Genomic DNA, 12,782 nt, shown 5'->3' on the forward strand with positions numbered 1-12,782 from the left:
GCTGACACTGCCACCTCTCTCAGGTACTCACTTCTTTACCCCAGTGCTTGCTACTTCAAGTTGCACCAGGATATGAAACCCTGGGTAGGATGTTTTCTGGGTCCCTCACCTGCAGTGGAAGACACATGCAAATGAGACTCAATCCTCCCTGGACAGCTTTCTTGATCCTTGGGGTACTGACTCATCAGGAATCCTGGGCTTCTGATGTCCCTTCCTGCCTCCTTCCTTCCTGACTTTAATAAACACACTTCATGTAACTTGTGTGTAGATGTTTTGCCTGGCCAGTCTTTGGCAGTAGTCAAAGTGTAGTCCAAGGTCCAGGGAGCTAAAGTGGTAACCAGAGCAAGGCAATCCTGCTTGTTCCCAACTATGTAGGCTGCTTCTCTACATGTAAAAGGAGGTAAAATCAATGGCTTTTGTTTTAAGCCATTAATTCAGAAATGACAAGAAAACCACACCGGGTGTCTTGCTCTGTATACACATTCAATCCAAAATCATGGAGTCCTCCCTCTCCTGAAGATTTTCTTATTTTGTCACTTCAAAAAAGAAGTAATTGTGGCACTTTTAGGAATGTGGGGAGATCAAAATATAAAATTTGGACTTCTTAAACATATTTAAACTTCTACTCCCCAAATTATCCCAGGGGAAGAATAATGTAGAAAAATTTATGCACCTTAAGGAAGATGTTAAGTACCAAACATTATAGGGAAAATATTTTATTTACTTTTGATTACAAAATTACATTACTTTAACTTAAATCCTCACCATCAACATATGAACTATGTTGGTCAAGTGGACCCATCCTGATTTTAGAGAAAGGAAAATTGTTAAAGAGATTGTCAGAATACTGAGATGCTGAATAAGGAGTCGGACTTTGACTCAACAAACTGGATTCAGCCTACTCATCCTTTTTCTTTTCCCACATCCTCATCTGTAAACTGAAGATGATGCTGTGGAGAGGGTTGTGTTACCTGGCCTTTCATTTGTTGTAAAAACGAAGGTGATGTTGGGCTTTGAACTGTTTAGCACTGTCTGGTCCATAGTGAAAGCTCAGTAATTTAATCTATTGCAGGAAAAAAAAAAGACAAAATTTCAATATCCTGATTTAGAAAGAGCATTTTCATATAGTACATTATTTATTCTAGACAATTGTAACCTTGTGGTTGAACTAATACAACTAGCCATTCAAATGGATGATGTTCTCATTCAAAGGTGAAAATCCTGTAAGTAAAAATAAAGAGAGACGTGGTACAAGTTCAACTGCTGGATCTTGAAGCAAAAAGAATGACAATATTGAGAAAAATATGTTGACTCACACGGCAAATTTTGATTTCCATTGAGTCACATTCTAAGAATAGAGCAGAGATTAAGAATTTAAAATGAAGATTATTTAAAGTAGTTTGTGAAATGTACAAGCCCCCAAAATGAGACTGAATTTTAATTAATATTTGTAATGATATCCTTGCTAATGAAAGCCTAAAACCTTCAAACTAAAAACAAGAATAATGACAGGAAAGGATACTTGAAAATATGTTTCAGCATGCTGAACTTGTCAACAAACTTAGTGCTATGGATTGACTACGAGTTGACCCTCCCAAAAAAATGTATGTTAGACAATGCAAGAAAGTTCAGAGGTTGAATGATTAGATTATTACAGCTGCAACCTAATCAGTGGATTAATCCATTTGGTGGATTAATAATTTGAATGGATTACTGGGTGATAACTATGGATGGGTGAGGGAGCTGGGGGAAGTCGGTCACTGGGGTGTACCCTTGGGAATTATATCTTGTCCCTGGTTCCTCCTGCACACCCATGTATATTCTCTCTCTCTCTCTCTCTCTCTCTCTCTCTCTCTCTCTCTCTCTCTCTCTCTCTCTCTCCCTCTCTCCCTCTCCCTCTCCCTCTCCCTCTCCCTCTCCCTCTCCCTCTCCCTCTCCCTCTCCCTCTCCCTCTCCCCCTCTCATTCTTCATCTCCCCACCCCCATTCCTAGCTGCCATGAACTAGCGGCTTTCCTCAGCCATGCAGTTCTGCCATGATGCTGTGCCTCTCTTCTGACCCAGAGCATTGGATTCAGCCAACCATGGACTGAATCTCTGAAACCATGAGCCCAAATTAAACTTTTCCTCTTTTACATTATTCTTGTCAGGTATTTTGATCACAGAAATAAAAAAATCTGACTAACAAAATTACTGGGGAAAAAAAAAAGACATACAGCACAGAGAATTCCCATATAACCACTACTTTTAGGAAAAGGGGAGGGGGGAAAGGAAGGCATGGGAGGAGGAAAAATGACAAAATGAGATGGACATCATTACCCTAGGTACATGTATGACTGACTGCATATATGGTGTGACGCTGCATTGTGTACAACCAGAGAAATGAAAGTTATGCTCCATTTGTGTACGATGAATCAAAATGTATTCTGCTGTCATATATACCTAATTAGAATAAATAAATTAATTAATAAAAAAGACACCTCCCGGGCTATGGTTGTGGCTCAGAGGAAGAGCACTCGCCTAGTATGTGTGAGGCACTGGGTTCAATCCTCAGCACCACATAAAAATAAAATGAAGATATTGTGTCCACCTAAAACTAAAGTAAATAAATAAATATTTTTTAAAAAGACACTTCCCCCCGAAAAAAAATTCTTCACAGAAAAGGAAACAATCAAGAACATGAAAAAGAACCTACAGAAAAGGAAAAAATCTTTGCCACCTCCATCTCAGATACAGCATTAATCTCCAAGTTACATAAGAAACACAAAAAACTAACACACACAGAAATAATAACCCAACCAATGCATGGGCAAAGGAACTAAACAGGCACTTTGAAGAAGAAATACAATTGGTCAGCAAATATATGGAAAAAATTGTTCAACATCTTTAGCAACTAGAGAAATGCAAATTAAAACTACACTGAGATTTCATTTTACTCCAGTCAGAATGGCAATTATGAAGAATGAAAGAAACAATAAATGTTGGCAAGGAGGTAGGGGAAAAGTTATACTCATATGTTGCTAGTGAGATTGTAAATTGGTGCAACTATGTGGAAAGCAGTATGGAGATTCGTCAGAAAATTAGGAATCCAACCATCATTTGACTCAGTTATCCCACTCCTCAGCAGATACTCAAAGGATTTAAAATTAGCATACTACATTGACATGGCCACATCAATGTGTATAGCAGCTCAACTTACAATAGCCAAGCTATTGAACCAATCTTAGGTGCCCCTCAACAGATGAATGGCTAAAGAAAATGTGGTACATACACACAATGGAATATTACTCAGCCATAAAGAAGAATGAGTTTATGGCATTTGCCGATAAATGGAAGGAACTGCAGACCATCCTGCTAAGTGAAGTAAGCCAATCCCCAAAAAACAAAGGCCAATGCTCTGCTATGTGGATGCTAACACACAATAATGGGGAAGGAAGGAAGAATAGAAGTTCACTGGATTAGACAAAGGGTAAAGAAGGGAAGGGAGGAGGGAATGGGAATAAGAAGGCAGTAAAATGAATCAGACATAACCTTCCTATGTTCATATATGAATACACAACCAGTGTAACTCACATCATGTACAACCACAAGAATGGGAAATTATACTCCATGTATGTAAAATATGTTAAAATATAGCCCTGTCATCTGTATCTAAAAAGAACAAAAAAAAATCTGTTTAGGCTGAAAAGGTCTAATGAAGAAGAAAATGCTAGTTATAATATATAATTAGTACATTAATATGGTTTTATAGCATATTGTATATGCTACATAATATATATAATCTTTTTTTTTTTTTTTTTTTTTGGTACTGGGGATCAAAGTCAGGGGCACTTAACCACTGAACCCAGCCCTTTTTTGTATTTTATTTAGAGACAGGGTCTTATTGAGTTGCTTTAGGGCCTTGCTAAGTTGCTGAGACTGGCTTTGAACTCATGAGCCTCCTGCCTCAGCTTCAGAACCGCTGAAATTACCAGTGTGCTCCACCACACCCAGCAATATATTCTATTTTACGATAAAAAAAAGAGGTGTGTCTTATGGCCAAAAATGTGGTCTATCATGGTGAATTGTTCCTGTGGTTTGGAGAAGAATGTGCACTCTGCTGTCAATGGATGAAATAGTCAATGGATGTCAATGAAATCTAATTGCTTGATGGTGTTTTTGAGATCCACTATGTCCTTACAGATTTTTCTGCCTTCAGGATCTGCCCATTTCTGTTAAACATGTTGAAGTCTCCAACGATAATAGTAAATTCTTTTTTTCTTACATTTTTGTCAGTTTTTGCCTTCCATATTTTGACATTCTGTTTTAAGTGGATACACATAAAAGATTTGTATTTTTTCTTGGAGAATTGACCTTACCCTCATGTAACTTTCCCTAATAACTTTCTTTGCTCAGAAGTCTGGTCTCTCTGAAATTAATATAGCTATTCCTGCTTTCTTTTGAGTAGTGTTAGCATGGTGTATCTTTCTCCATTATTTTACTTTTAACCATATGTGTCTTGATATTTACAGTTTCTTTTAGATAACATAATTGGATCATGTTCTTGTAAATGTGGGTCTTTCTATTGCCAGTGTGGTTTTAAACTTCTGGACTCCAGTGATCCTCCTACCCCAGCCTCCGGAGTAGTCAGTACTTTAGTCATGTGCCACTATACCTGGCTTAGTTGGATCTTGTTTTTTGATGTGTTTTCATAATCTGTCTTTTAATTGATGTAATTAGACCATTAGTGTTTAAAGTCATTAGTGATGTACAGTTAGACCAATATTTACTCATTTTGTTATTGTTTTCTTTTTCCATTGTTCTTTGTTCCTATTTGTGCCTTCCACTCTTTTTATTGAAAGGGTAAAGTTTCTAAGCTGGAAGGCTTGAATTAAAATGTAAAACATTAGGTATTATTAAGTTCCTCTGTTACACCCAGATTCCTGAGATAGTTAAGACAACGCCCTACTAGCCATTTAGCCTAGGGCCCTGTGCAGTTTGTCACAGGGCCCGAACCAATCAGTTTGAATGTGTACCCGCTTAGGAATGACCAATCACCCCTGCCCGAGCTGTTCCCACCAATGAATTTGCCAATCACATCTCAGAGTTGTTGTTCAATTTCCCCGCGCCTCATGATGATTTGTTCTGATGTATGCAAAGCCCACCGCCCTCTCCAAAAAGTGTACTTAAGCTCTGCTTGACCTTTGCTCTGGGCTCTGGGCTGCTCTCCCTTCTTGAGTGAGCACAGAGTCCCAGCGTGCTGGAATGGATCCCCAATAAATCCCCTTTTGCCAATTGCATGGAGTAAGTCTCTTGTGTGGTCTCTCCCTCCGATGATCCGCTGGACTTCCCTTACATTATGACATTTGTAATCTTAATTGAGAATTTTATAGGACTCTATTTTCTCTCCTTTCTTAGCATATCACTTATCCTCCATTTTTTATACAGTCTTTAGTAGTTGTGCTAGAGTTTGCAATATTTATTTATAAATAATCCCAGTCCCCTTTCAAATAACATTGTACTACTTTGCAGATAATGTTAATCCTGAAAAATAATAAGGTAATCCTAATTCCTCCCTCCATTCCCTTTTGCTGTCTTGATTTCATTTGCATATATATGTGCATACATATTTAATCTGTATACAGACATAATCAAATATATATGTGCATAATCAAATGTTGCTGCCATTTTGAACAAACTGTTTTCTGTTAAATCAAGTAAGAATTAGAAGCATAAGAGTTTTAATTTTAGCTTCATATATTAATTCTCCAATGCTCTTTTTTTCTTTATATTAATCTGAATTTCTAACTGATCTCATATTTCTTCTCTCTAAAGGGTTTCTGTTAACATTTCTTGCAAGGTAGATCTACTGACAACAAGTTCCCTAAATTTTGTCTGAGAAAGTCCTTACTTTCCTTCACTTTTGAAAGATAATTTTGCAGAGTACAGAATTCTAGTTTGGTGAATTTTTCCGTCAACTTTGTAAATATTTCACCTCACTCTTCTTGCTAACATGGTTTCTGAGAAGAATTTGGATGTAATTCTTATCTTTGCTTTTCTATAGGTAAAATGTCTTTCTCCTTTGGTTTCTTTAAATAATTTTTTTATCTTTGACTTTTCAAAATTTAGAATATGATATGCTTAGGTGTGGTCCTGGGGTAGGGGTCATTTATCCTGCTTAAGGTTTTCTAGATTTTTGGTTTGATGGAATTCTCAGCTGTTATTGCTGTAAATATATTTTCTGTTTCTTTCTTTCTTCTCCATGAAGTGTATGTTACACTATTTATAGCTGTCCTACAGTTTGTGAATATTCTGTTCCTTCTTTTCCTAACCTTTTTCTCTCTTTGCTTTTCTTTTGGGGAATTTTAATTATATATGCTCAAGTTCAGAGGTGGTTTTTTTTTTTTCTAAGCTGTGTCTAGTCTACTCATGAGCCAATCAAAGACATTCTTTTTTTTTTCTGCTATAGTTTTTAAATCTCTAACATTTCTTTATGATTCTTGGAAGCTCCATCTCTGCCTATATAACCCATTTATTCTTTTTTTTTAATAATGAATTAACCCCAAGCCTTAGACTTTTTATTTTATTTTTTAAAGAGAGAGAGAGAAAGAGAGAGAGAGAAAGAATTTTAATTTTTTTTTTTTTTAATTTTCGGCAGACACAACATCTTTGTTTGTATGTGGTACTGAGGATCGAACTGTAAAGGTAAAATTTCCAAGCTGAATCTAAGCCACAGAGCCTGAGTTAAAGTGTAAAAGACCAGGCATCCTAAAGTTTCCAAAGTGCAGGGATTGGGTTAAAAAGTAAAAGACTAGTATTGTTAGAGTCCCTCTGCTACCCCCAAAACCTGTAATCCCTGTAATTGTTAGAACAATGAGGGAACTGCCTAGTAAATGTCTCCATTGATTCCCTGGTTGATTAATAGCTAAGGGCTCTAGGTAGCATGGCACGTACGCATCTAGGCCCCAGAACCAATCAGTTTAAATGTGTACCCCACTTAGAAATGACCAATCATCTCTGCCCTAATTGTTCCCGCCAATGTATGCACTAATCCTGACTCAGGGTTGTTGTTCAATTTTCCCGCGCCTCATGATGATTTGTTCTGATGTATGCAAAGCCCCCCACCCTCTCCAAAAAGTGTACTTAAGCTCCACCTGACTTCCGCTCTGGGCTCTGGGCTGCTCTCCCTTCTTGAGTGAGCACAGAGTCCCAGCGCGCTGGAACAGGATCCTCAATAAACTTCCCCCCTGCGATTGCATGAAGTGAGTCTCTTGTGTGGTTTCTCCCCTCCGACGCTCCGCTGCACCCCAACAGAACCCGGGCCGCACACATGCCAGGCGAACGTGCTACCGCTTGAGCCACATCCCCAGCCCAGCCCATTTATTCTTACAAGATGAATTTTTGACCATTAGAGTTCATAGGGTATTTATTTCTCTCTTTCTTGGGGATAGAACCCAGGACCTTGCACATGCTAGGCAAGTGCTGTGTCACTGAACTATATCCCGCCTGAGTCCATAGGATATTAATTATAGATGTTTTAAATTCTTAGTCTGATAATCTCAACATCCTTGCCAGGTTAATATTTGATTCTTTCTTTCTCTTTCAAACTGTATTTTTTCCTTTTATTATGTCTCACAATTTTTGTTGATAGCTGTGAACGTCTAGTGCGTTCGGGTCCCTGGGTAAGGGTCGTGAAATCACCGGGACACAGGGGATGCAGAGCCAAGGCAGCAATTGCAACTGCATGCTGAGGTTTATTTGCAAGTTTCTTTTATATTCTTCTTCTAACAAAGCAAGTGATTCTTCAGTAACACTTTGCCCACATTGCCCAAATATCATGCCTCAGCAGGTACACAGAGCTAAATTCAAATTGTTCCTGTTCTTTTTGATAAGTACCCTCCCAAAGTTCTTTGTAGACATTATCTAATCCCCTGAGGATGTATTTGCTTCTTTAGAATGTACTGTTCCCAGGTCTAGTATGCAGGAAGCTTCTTCCTCTTGGCCAAACCATGCAGAACTTGTGAATTGCGATAAGGGGAAGAGAACTTTTCCTCCTCCTAGCTGAGGCTTGCCTCAGCTGACCTAAATCACAGCCACAGCCGTTGCAAAAAGTCAGGCCTGAGGGAGCTAAACTCTGCACACTTAAACCCCAAAAGATAGCCATCATGGCAAGCTGAGTAAAAAGAACTGCCATAAATAGACCTTTAGTAACAAAGGTAAGATGGGAGGGTGTGAAAGGGTAAAGTTTCTAAGCTGGAAGGCTTGAATTAAAATGTAAAAGATTAGGTATTATTGAGTTCCTCTATTACACCCAGATTCCTGAGATAGTTAAGACAACACCCTACTAGCCATTTAGCCTAGGGCCCTGTGCAGTTTGTCACAGGGCCCGAACCAATCAGTTTGAATGTGTACCCGCTTAGGAATGACCAATCACCCCTGCCCGAGCTGTTCCCACCAATGAATTTGCCAATCACGTCTCAAAGTTGTTGTTCAATTTCCCCGTGCCTCATGATGATTGTTCTGATGTATGCAAAGCCCACCACCCTCTCCAAAAAGTGTACTTAAGCTCTGCTTGACCTTTGCTCTGGGCTCTGGGCTGCTCTCCCTTCTTGAGTAAGCACGGAGCCCCAGCATGCTGGAATGGATCCCCAATAAATCCCCTTTTGCCAATTGCATGGAGTAAGTCTCTTGTGTGGTCTCTCCCTCCGACGCTCCGCCAGACCCCCCTTACAGGTGGTGTTATGGTTTGGACATTAGGTGTCTCCCCAAAATCTCCTGCATGAACTCAGGAAGTGAAATGATTAGTCTGTGAAAGCCGTAACTTAATCAGTGGATTAATCCATTTGACAGATTAATAATTTGGAATAGCTGGGTGGCAACTACAAGTCAGGTGGGATGATTGAAAGAGGTGGGTCCCTGGGAGCATGCCTTTGGGGATTATATACTTTGTTCCTGGCTCCTCCTGCATTCTCTCCTCTTTCTGGCTACCATGAGGTGAGCAGTTTTCCTCTACCACACCCTGCTGCCATAATGTTCTGCCTCACCTTGGTCCCAGACCAGTGGTGTCAGCAGACCCTGGTCTGAACTTCTGAAACCATGAGTCTAAGATAAACTTTGCATTCTTTAAGTCATTCTTGTCAGGTATTTTGGTTAGAGCAACAAAAAGCTAACTAATATAGGTGAGGAGCAAAAACATCCTGTTTTCCTATGATTAGGTCTCAGTTGTTTAGTGAGCCTGTGACTCTATGAATTCACAAGTGCTTCTCAACATCCTGCATTAGAAGGACAGGCTGGCTGGAGTGGGCTGGAATTGAGTATTTCCTTGGTTAGGCTCTGATAAAAACTTCAGTAGTTGAGGCGCTGGTAATATAGTTTCTCTAAGGGCAGGACTTGTTAATAAGAACAGTGTTCTCTTCTATATTAAAATGGTCCTTTTTTCCTTTCTGATGGTAGCAGGAGGGGTTTTTCTCTAACTCTTAAAGGTAAAACTCATGAAAATATTTGGGTCCCCTATGAGTGGGCCTTCTTGGGGTTTTAAATCTTCAAATTTGTTCACTGTGAGCCTACAGCAATTCATCCAATACAATTCAGGATTTCCTACCCTTTTCACTGATTCCCTTAAAGGTTTCTTCTCATAAGTTCATGCTCCAGCAAGTTGTAATTTTTCAGTATTTAACTCCTAGTCACTGCAATTTGGGAAGAGAGGTCTGAGCTACTATTTTTGTAATAAAGCTTTATTGGAACACAGCCACATCCATTCATTTATGAATAGTTTATGATAGAGGTCAGTAGTTGCAACAGAGAACTCAAGGCCCACAAAATCTGAAATATATATTATTTATTTATTTACATAAAAAGATTTCCACTACCTGTTTTAGGTCATAAAGTCTCCGTAGTAAAAGGAGCTTTATTCCAATTGGTTTCTAGAATCTAAAATATGCTTACGAAAGTCTAATATTCCTAGAGTTCTCAGAATTCCCAGTATATGGATTTGGCTTAACATGATTGCAACCATCTTGAGTCATAACCAACATGATTGCCTCAGAGTAACCCTGATCAGTTTTCCCTGCATAGTTTTCCAGCAAGCAATAATTAGACAAAACCATTAGAATGGTATGTGGAACTCTACAGCTGTACCTTGGAGCCCAGGAATGTGTCTGACTCTGATGTTAGCATTAAGATAAACGAGGTGCATTCCAGCTGGAATGAGGACACTTTTGTCCTAACCAGTTTCTATTCTCCTTCTGACTGAATTTATGGGGATTCAGTTGGTCTTGCTGTGGCCCAGGACCACACTTCTGTCTGTAAGTCCACGGAATAAATGGTACTCTATGTAATCATGGATCTATTGGTCTATTTTCTTGGGTCTATGGCACCTTGGGTGGGATGTTCTGGAATACCCAGAAATAAGAAACTACATGCTGACTTTTAAGGTGAAGAAATCCTTTTATTACAGAAATTGCTAGGCCAAAAGCATTTTTAGATAAGAATTCAAAATTCTTTGTTAAATAACCTGCTTGACAGTTTGGGTTGGTTTTTTAAAAGTCCCTGAGTCTGTTCCTTGGATTTATCTTTGCATTAAGAGACTTATTAATATAAACTTCCTGAACTTTTTGCACTGGATAATTTCAGATAAGTTTGCTCCTACATAATTCTTTAAATTAGGAAAATTTTTAAATTATATGCTAAACAATTTAGAACTATATAAATTTCAACTGTTTCAATAGAATTTCCAAAATTCTTAAGTAATTAAGAACTTGAAAAAATATTAAATCAGGTTAATTGAGTACTCAAGTTATATAGATAATGTCAAAGCAACATAGACTATTAAAACATTGTTCAGTTGATATATATATATATATATATATGTATGTATATAAACACACATATATATATCATTTGATCAATTTATATATATATACATTTAGTGTTTAACTTTTGGAGTTCTTTATATACCGTAGAGATTAGTGCTCTATCTGATGCATGAGGGGTAAATATTTGCTCCCAAGATGTAGGCTCTCTATTCATCTCACAGATTGCTTGTTTTGCTGAGAAAAACTTTTTAGTTTGGGTCCATCCCATTTATTGATTCTTGATTTTAATTCTTACACCAAAGTGTTATTATCTTAAAAGAGGGTGATTATCTTAAAAAAAAGGGGGGGGTTTGGATTGTGGCTCAGCGGTAGAGCACTCACCTAGCACATGTGAGGCCCTGGGTTTGATACTCAGCACTACATAAAAATAAATAAATAAAATAAAGGTATTGTGTCCAACTACAACTAAAAAATGAATATTAAAAAAATGAATAAGTCTAAATAACAAAATAAATCTAAATAAAAAAATGTAAGTCTAAATAACAGTGATCCAGTCCAGGGTAGGATGTAGGTAGATGTGGGGACTGTGTGGTGGGGGAAGAGAATAGCTAACTACAGAGTGTTTTTCTGAGTTCAAGAAGGTTCTGTTAAGAACACACCCTCACTCTCAAGGCAATTGTCAGTGACTATTTCAAAAGCTGAATAATGTTTATTAAATCAAATCCTCTATATTGAATTCCTAAAGACAGTGTTTTGTAGAATCCAATTGAGTATATTAAAACAATATCTTGCCTTAGAGAGGAGGAAGATAGGGTAATCCATCATATTGGTTCTTTCCTGCCAAAAACCAGATACCATCTAAAATAAAGGCAAGCCTAGGGCTCAGAGAGAGTTCAAGATCCCTAAACTGTTAAGATAATCCATTATTATTACAGGATGACACCAGTCATGAAAAGTTTATTTTTGCAAAACTGTGCTTTGGGAAGCTTTTACCTTTCCCTTGGATTGATATTCTGGCAAGAATCTAGTTATTAAATTCAACAGACAACAATATGATGAAAAAATATTGAGTCCTGAGTGACTTCAAAGACAATAATTATTTTATATGTGTATTTGGTTAAGCAACTTTAGCTAAGATCAAAATATCTAATTAAGTGATATGGGTCTTATTATTATATTGAACTATAATCCATGACTGACTAGAACTTTAAATATTCAGCTGAGCATATATATTCAATTCAGCCTTTCAGTGCTGATGAAATCCATATAACCTATATGTAAAAGGCATGAAAGAATTAAATGCTTTCAGCAACCTCCTCCCAACATGTGCGCACCAATGGTTCTTTTATAAAGAAAAGATCAGAATTCTGGACGACAGCCTTACCACGAGAGCATTATCTGATGAGGGGGACATGGTAAAGAGCTATAACAGAAGCACCCAAGGAAGTTTTTTGAGAATAAACTCGAAGAGATCTTTCCTTTATAAAGCCAAGACATCCACAGACTTCTTCTCTCTGAAATAAGGAAGGAGACTCACAGGTGCAGTAAGCAGATTTTGAAACTCATGAACCACCTTGCAAAGGCCTTAGCTGAAAGCCCACACATTGGAGGGAGACAAGTGTACAGCATCTCCTGTGAGGAAACCATTCAAAGTTTGTAAATTTCGAACATTTCTGAGTAAAAACTAATGATTTCCTTTACTGAAAATATTGATTCTAATGAAAGTTGTTCTTTCACATTAGACCACATGTGTGTGCCAGAAAGTAGAATCAGCAACCTCTTTTCAGATCCTTTAGTTTAGGAATTCTTCCTAGAGTTCCAAACTGGGATAACATTCCTTCGAGATTTGAGTGGGAAACTTAAAAAAGTAAAAGCTTAAGTCAGAATTTATATTACCAAAGGAGCACTTGGGAATGGGTGTTGCAGGGGGCTGATGGTAAGAACAGGCTATGGTTCAGTTCTGACTCTTGCAGTTCTAGGCAGTCATGACT

Source organism: Ictidomys tridecemlineatus, chromosome 8 (genome assembly GCF_052094955.1).
Source record: "Ictidomys tridecemlineatus isolate mIctTri1 chromosome 8, mIctTri1.hap1, whole genome shotgun sequence".
NCBI classification, from domain to species: Eukaryota; Metazoa; Chordata; class Mammalia; order Rodentia; family Sciuridae; genus Ictidomys; species Ictidomys tridecemlineatus.